Here is an 8,460-nt window from a genome sequence, read left to right as displayed (position 1 = left end):
TGGTGGTTTAAGCTCTCAAGGTAGATCGAGCCTTGATGCCGGAGCCGGAGGGCCGATTATGAACAAGACGGAAGAAGAGGTTGTGGATGTAATAGATGATGTAGTAAGGAACTACATGAATTGGCATGATGTAGAGAAGGAATCGACAAGCACATATGGCTCAATCGATCTAATGTCGTCAACAATTTGTTTAAATTGGTCTCAGAGTTAGGAAAGGAGGTGATTTCTCTCAAGACCAAGCTTGAGAGTCCTTCACAAGCTTCTATTCATCCCTCCCATTTTAAGGGGAGAGGTACATCTTCCTACTCTAACCCTCTTTTTTCTTCTTGTTGCATGATAAGAGAATGATTGGTTTGTGATTTATGTAGAAAGAATGATCATGATACTTCTAATTGCTCCATTGTTCCTTGTGATGGATATGATTGATATGAGAATGTGCATGTGAACTGTGTTTGATAATAATGATTTTGGACCTAGATTTAATGCTCAAAAGAATGTTGGGAATAAGAATTATCACAATCATGGGAGCTATGATAATTATAACCAAAATAGTGGTTATGGTAACCATGTGACCCAAGAGTTTTGTGGTAACCATAACAACTTTGGTTGTAATGATCAAAGCCATGGCCAAGAATATGGGGATCATAACCAAGGTTATGGTAAGCCATAATCAAAATTCCGGCCAAAATCATGGTAAGGGTAATTGGATTAATCAAAGTAGGGGAGATTTTCAAAATGATGTTCAAAGAGGTACCCCACCCCAATTTACTCCAAAGACGCAAAAACCAAGGTGATGATTTCTATGCTAAAAAATCTCAAATGAATAGGCTAGAGAATTTCATGATATGTTAATCCGAGAAGTTGAATGAATTCACATTGTCTTGTAACAAAATGTTTGAGGTCCTATTTACTCATGGAAAGATGCTTTAGAACCAAATCATTCAACTAGCTAACCCTTTTAGAGATTGTGCTAGTCCTCCTTCTTTACCATCACAAGAAGTTGACCCTAGGGATCCGATGTGTGCTATCACCACTAGGAGTGGTAAGGTCCTTAAATAGAGTGTTCCTAGGAAAGTAAGAAGGGTGAAAAGGAGAGTGATTTGAGTGAAGGAATAATCTTGAAGAGTCTAGCAAGATAAGTGAGAATTCCAATGATAAGCCAAAGGAGAAAGAGAGGAAGCAAGATGAGGTTTACAAACCTAGACTTCCTTACCCCTAAAAGTTCAATAGGCACAAATTGGATGAGCAATTTGGACAATGCATCGAGATTCTTAAGAAGATTCATCTTAATATTCCTTTCACCGAGGGTCTTGGAACAAATGCCAAACTATGCTAAGCTTCTTAAGGAAATTTTGAGTGATAAGAGAGGTTGCAATATGGTGGAACCGGTGAATTTGGGGGAGTGTTGTAGAGACTTTATTCATAATGATTTACCCCATAAGTTGAAAGATCCCGAAAATTTTTCCGTACCTTGCAAAATCAAGGGAAATTGTTTCCTAAATGCCCTTTGTGATCTTGGTGCTAGTGTTAGCATCATGCCTTATTCTGTTTTCAAGAAACTTAAGCTAGGTGAGCTCCTTCCAACCAACATGACCCTTCAATTGGCCGATCGGTCTATTAAGTTTCCAAAGGGGAGAGTTGAGGATTTTCCCCTCAATATAGGAGAATTCACCATTCCCGTTGATTTCATTGTGCTTGAGATTGCGAATATGAACATATCCCTATCATTTTAGGAAGACCTTACTTAGCCACTTCGGGAGCCTTAATAGATGTCAAAGGAGTCGTATTACCTTGAGAGTTGGTAAGAATGAGTAATGTTTTGAGCTAAAACCAATAAATGTGTCTTTGTCTCTTGTGAAAGGAATTATGTGTGTTAATTCCCCTCGCCCTATTGATAATGTATGCATGATTGATTCTTCAAATAAAAATGTTCTTGAGAATTATGATGATGTGCTTTTGTGTTGTGATTGCAAGAAGGATAGTGAAGAGAAAACAAAGCTTCCCAAGCTTATGGACGAGGAGGAAATTGACATTCCTCATTGGTTTGAGCTCTACCCTCAAGAGTAAGATGATGACCCTAAGAGTGTGGATGGTGTGAAACCATCTACAAAGAGGAACAAGGCAAAGAAAAGAGCACGAGCTTCTAGGAAAAAGAGAAAGAGAATGAGATTATGGAAAGATAAGCTTGCTTTTGAGGAGTTATTGAATGAAGTCTCATCAAGCAACAATGAGAAGTTGCTAAAATTTGAAGAGGAATTTGCTCCTTCCGCCACTTTGAAGAAGGTGGTGTTCTTTGACCCTCCATGATTTGGAGGAAGGGTCGAGCTTAGGACCATAAGCAAGCGCTTCCCGGGAGGAAACTCGGAGATTTCTAACCCTTTTCTTTCTATTTTTAATTTTTATTAATTTTCTTTCTTTTAGTATCTTTTCTTTCTTTCACTTGTTTTTCTTTTGGATTTATAGGTTGGATTCTTGGAGTTGGATTTCATCAAGTGAGCACGAGCAATGGGAAGGTGCTTGCGGCTTTTTATGTGATTGAGCTTCTTTTGCTTTCCTTGTTCTCACATGGCTTTATGATGATGCTTATGATTTTGGATCGCAACAAAGGTGGTTCTTTCAATCGCCTTTCTTTATTAGCTAAGCATGGATAGCCCGGTGAGACCTTTCTAATTTTTTCTCTTTATTTTCTTTGGATGCATAGATTAGGTTTAGTTTAGGGAAGTTGAACGGTTTGAGTATGATTTCTTGTTAACACTTAATGTGTTTGGGATCGATGACGATTTTGTCATTTGATCAATTGTATGTCGATTGGGTTTAATGTGTTTAACTTGCTTTCTAGTTCCTTTTTCCCTTTTCCTATTCTTCCTTTATCTATGGCTTTCCTTTTCTTTTCTTTTCCTTTTATTTTTCTTTTCCCTTATTTTTCCTTTGTTCTTGTCTTGGTATGTGGTATGCTTTTGAGGCTTGTTTTTTCACCCTTTTTATTTTTCTTATGAATTGGACTTTGTACATCGAACTTTGTCTTTTGAATGAATTTCTTCCTAGGTAGTAAAGGTATGCACGGTTTGAGAGTATGCTTGGTTGACTCTAGGATAGGTGTATGCTAAGGTAGTTGGTTTGAACTAGGAGGATCATGAAGCCAGAATCTACTTGTTTATGGCATGCTTGGTAGTTGCTCCCTATAGTTAATTTGACACCGCTAGTGAGTTTTTGCTACATCCATGTCAGGTTCATTGTTTTTCAAGCCTTTCAACTTTTTTTTATGAGTTGCGTGGATCCTTGACTATTGCGGACCTAATCTATAAACCTTGATTTATTATCCTTAAACCCAAGACCGAGCTATCTAGGGAGGAAAAAGACATCTTTTCGGGGTGGTATTTTTCATTTTTAGGATAGTTTGTTTCATCTTTGTTTTTGGGTTTACATTTGCCTTATTGCAACCATTTGAGCCTATTACCTTCTTTTCAAGCCACATCTTTAGATCTTTGGCCTTTTGTTTCATTTTCTTTCTTTTCTTGTTTTTGTGAAGCAATTGATTATTCTTGATGGAGTTTATGGTGGAAAAGTTGGGATATTTGGTTTCTTTGAAGCAAGTTTGTGTTATGTTTTCAATGTGAATAATGGCAAATGTGTTTGAGTAAAAGTCGTCCTAAGTTATAAAATGCATGGACTAATAAGTGCAAAATTGAAAAAGCCGTCCAAAGTTAAAAGAGGCGAGGACAAAGCACTATTAATAAAAAAAAATATCCAAAAATATTTTGATGTGAGTATTCTCCCTTTTTGAGCATTGAGGACAACGCTCCATTTAAGCATGGGGGGAAGCGTTCTCACGCTTTTTGTGTATATGTTTGTGATTTATAGATTTGAATAAGCTTGGGGGTGTTGTTGTTTTTGTTTGGTGATTACTTGGTTATGGTGTAAAGAAAAGCGCAATCTTTGCGTCACAATTTAGGTAAACCGCCAAATTTTAAATTTTAGCCTACCTTCACCCTTTATGCCTTATGTTACAACCTTTGGGAAAGCCCCTTCGAATTAGAAGTTGAGTCACTATTCGGGGCACTACTATAAAAAAGGGCTTATAGAACAGTTGAAACAGGCTTTATAGAGCGCCTAAGGACCGTTCTTCTGCTAAGCGATGTGTAAAGTATATAGAACGGTTAAGAGAGGTGTTTTGTTTGCTTAACTATAGAGAACGGTTGTCAGACATAACCGTTCTCTTTTCCCTTCCTAAGATATGGAAATAATTCCATTACCAAAGAGAATGGTTTTGTAAGCCAACAGTTCTCTATTCTACTTTTTTTTTTATAAAAAAAAAATTGCACAATATTCGACATCTAATTTACAAATAGAAAATTTTAAATAAAAATATATAGAGTACAGTATATAAAATTGAAGTCTGAACTACAAGAGCATAAAAGTTTATACAATTAATGTAAAAAAAATAATAATAATATAACAAGACATCAAAGGACAATAAAAAGAAACTAGTTCTACAAAGATCTGTATGCACTCCATTTTCTCAAATAAAAAAAAAAAAAAATAATAAAAATAAAAAATCTTTATGCACTCCATCTTTTCATCTTTATTTTTTAAGACTTGACTTCTCATCTTTTTTATGAAGACTTCTCACCTTTATTTTATTAACCTGCAAAAATATGAGCAACAATTACACAACTAATCGAAAAATATCACTTCTAATATCACTCAAATCCATAAAATCAAGTTTCCACCATTAAACTAAATCTTCTTGATTATTCCCCAAACATTCCATATCGAAAAGCAGAAGACAAAAAAGTTAATATGTAAATAATAAAAAACAATCCCAAATTTAATTAAAAGTAAAATTACAAAAAAAAAGGAAAATAATCATACGTTAAAACTTCTTAGTGGAGTTAAAGCATAGCGTTTATCATCTGTCAATGGTGACCACCTCAAGTCCTATGAAGTTGACTACCTCCTTCCAATCAGGTCGCCGTGGACATGGCCGAACTGCACAACATGAGTAAAACCATGAATTGAAACAAACTATATAAATTTATGAGAACTATAATCTCACCATGAACCATTTACGAAACCTTGAAAAAATACATTCAAAACTAACCTCAAATTCAAGATCTGAATAATATTAATCAAGCAAAATCAACAAGTCAGATCTAAACCAAAATAATTTTGTTTAAAAAAAAAGATTTCGTCACAAAAATTGCTGGTCAAATAAATACAAAAATTCTTTTCGATTTTGGCACAACAGGATGATAATTGAAACCTTAATCATGTCAAATAATTTCAAGATAATTAAACAATTTCAATCAAATGAAAAACAGAATCGAACCTTTGAAGCCTTCTCCAGATATGTGTTTTTGTTCGAACCCTAATTTTCCATTTCCTTATAAGAGCAACGAAAATGGGAATTTAGGATTTAATCAAATAGAAAACTACGAACGTGAGAAAAATTGAAGATTAAAAATTTTGAAGATTAAAAATTATGTTTTTAAAGGAAAAGAGTAATAGCATCTTATATTAGACAAATTTTTTGGCAAACGGAAGAAAACTAGAAAAGAGAACCATTTATTAGACGGAAGTAATACAGTAGTAAGTTAAAGGTAAAAGACGCACAACGGTTGTTGTGAAACACCGTTCTATATTAACTTTTTTTTTAATAATTTTTTTTTTTCAGATAAATAAATAGAGAACGCTTGGATAAGCAAACTGTTCTATATTTTTCAACATATAGAACGGTTGGGAAAGGAAAATGTTCTATTTTGTTTTACAAAACGCTTATCTATGTTAACCGTTTTGTCTCTTGCGTTTCTTATTCCACTTTTTGTAGTAGTGGGGGAGGGAATCATGGGTCATTGCCTAAGGAAAGGGGATGCATAGTCTAGATGTCGAGTAGCCTAAATAAATCTTTTTTTCCGGTTCCTTCAAGGAATCATTGGGATGCTCATGACGAGGGGGAAAATGTATGTCGTTATCTACCCTTTCCCCAAGTCAAACAAAATTTGTAAATGACAAGGGTTAAATCGGTCGCTACAATCTAACTCTCAATCAAACAATACTTATACGAACACCCTATAACCAAGTACAATGGCAAATAAAGGTTCGGTCCACGAGGAACGAGAGTAATTGCAAATCAATCTTAAACCTAAGCTAGTTCGAAATCAATGGAAAAATGGTGTTCTAAAATACTACTAATAAGATGGAATAAATCAATAAACTAAGACACTAGGGAGAACGAGAATTCACCAAACCATCGGTAACTACGCAACAAGGAATCACAGAGACAAACGGGATATGCAAAGACTATATGTCTGATCAATATCATGTGATAGGAAGACAACGGGCAATACTAAGCTTGGATTTCTCATGCACTTAACATTACTCGATACATAATCAAACCACATTCAATAATGAAATACTCAATTCACAATCTCTTGTTCAAATCAAGGATATCATGCAATCAAATTCAAGATTCTAGGTTAGCTACTCCTATTATAATGAATTAACATGCAATCGCATATAATCAATTTAATCACAATCCGTTTATCAAAATCAATCCTCAATTACATAGATTACCTAGGCCGGGTTTCATCCCGAAACCCTAGCTAGGAGACTACTCACACATATTCATAATCAAAGCAATAATGAATTCCAAAAGCATAATAGATATAAACATGAATTCTTATTAAGGAATAATAAAGCTTGATTAATAAACAAGAATGAATAATACCAATTGTATTGATGCGAATCAATGGAAAAGTTCAGAACTTTGATATCCGTCGTCAATGAATAATACAAAGAATCTTCACAAATCTTGCTTCAAATCAATCCAAGAAAACTAAAATCTCTAGAAATATCTCTAAGAAAACTAATGAATCTCTAATACTAAGAACGTTCTCCAATAACTCTCTACAAAGGCTCTCAAAACTATCTCTAAAACTGTCTGAGGAATCCTCTTAAAGTTGGGCCTTATATACGTCTTCTAATGCGGAGAAGTCAAGCGCGCAGTTAACCCTGGATCAGCACGGCCGTGCTGTATTTGGCACGGCCGTGCTAGCTTGTCAGTAAGTAAACCGGATTTCTTCTTCAAATTGGCACGGCCGTGCTATATATGGCACGGCCGTGAAGCTTCCTGGCACGGCCGTGCTAAAAATGGCACGGCCGTGCTGAATATGCTCTAGCACGGGGCTCATACTGAAGCTGACACGGGCACGTGCAACATCTGGCACGACCGTGCTAATGGCCTGCACGGCCGTGCGGGTGCGTGGATACTGACACGGCCGTGCTATTGGCTTGCACGGCCGTGCTGCCTTGCCTGGGGTTGCTTGCTTATAGGCCAGCACGGGTGTGCCTATGGTAACACGGTCGTGCTGCCTGTGCTCTGTAATCAATGCACGGCACTTGAACTTCCTTAACTCCTCGGACTCCGGTCAAGGCTAGCTCGGTTACGCATCAAGGGCTCGGGATCAGATTAAACTCGGTTGATATTACCTGAAAACACATCAAAAACAAACCGAAAACCCGTGAAGCACGTAATATGGGGAACGTAAGCATAACAAGGTAATAATCGGCCAAAGCGGCCCCAAATACGTCCAAAATCATCCTAAAATATGCTCTAAAGCGCGCCCTAAAGTGCGCTTGTCAAAACCCCCCAAGCTACACTTTTGCTAGTCTTCGAGCAAAAACCAAGGGAAACACACACAAGATCAAATAAACTATGCCGAACAAATCAAATTAAGCATGGAATGAAATCAATGGATCCTACTTAGAACAACCATGCACGGAAGGAAAACTCACTCAAACAAGCAACGAGACACACAATCCAAGATATCGTTGATCAAATGCGAACAAGACCTAAACCAAGCATAGAGAACAAAGAAATCATGCTTCCCTCTAAACCCGACCAAACCGGCCACGTCCTCCCCTTTTTCTTCAAATCACCACCCTAATTGGCCCCTCGTGATTCCTCGAAGGAACCGGAAGAAGTGATGTTTTGAGGAAATAACAAAGGTATCCCGACATCTCGATTACGCATAATCTTTCCATAGGGTTGAAAGGTATCTCCCTCCACCGTTTGAGAACTGAACACCTCTAAAGTCTAAGGGTCTTAAAAGGGTTATAATGTATTGGAAATGGGTAAGGTAGGTGAAAACAATTTAAAAAAGTGGGGTTAATTCCTAAATGAAGCGCAAGAATCACAATTCTCAAAAACAATAGTTCAAAAGATGTAATTCACTTTCCACAATCTCATTGATTCACATTCTTACACATCCCAAATTATCCATATAATACACACTCAAATGACCTCTTTCAAACTTCAAAACTTAATTTATGTGTCCTTGCCTTTTTCACAATTCGGACGACTTTTCTCTTCTTCTTTTTTTTTCTTTTTTTTTTATTGATGGAAAAAATGACTTTCACATTACATATTTACAATTAGGCTCACTTTCACACCTGCTCAAA

General features: G+C 36.4%; 1 long non-coding RNA gene across 1 annotated transcript; it reads right to left on the bottom strand.

Annotated features, from left to right (window-relative positions):
* Positions 1-4,382: 4,382 nt before the first annotated feature.
* On the bottom strand, positions 4,383-5,979 carry LOC110738066. The gene is made up of 2 exons (XR_002514545.1): positions 5,330-5,979; positions 4,383-4,989 (listed from the first exon to the last, which is right to left on the bottom strand). It is a non-coding gene; the product is annotated as an uncharacterized LOC110738066 (long non-coding RNA).
* Between the last annotated feature and the right edge of the window lie 2,481 nt (positions 5,980-8,460).

This window comes from Chenopodium quinoa, unplaced genomic scaffold (genome assembly GCF_001683475.1).
Source record: "Chenopodium quinoa cultivar QQ74 unplaced genomic scaffold, ASM168347v1, whole genome shotgun sequence".
Taxonomy (NCBI): Eukaryota; Viridiplantae; Streptophyta; class Magnoliopsida; order Caryophyllales; family Amaranthaceae; genus Chenopodium; species Chenopodium quinoa.
The sequence above is the reverse complement of the archived record's forward strand: the minus strand, read 5'-3'. Positions and strand labels throughout refer to the sequence as shown.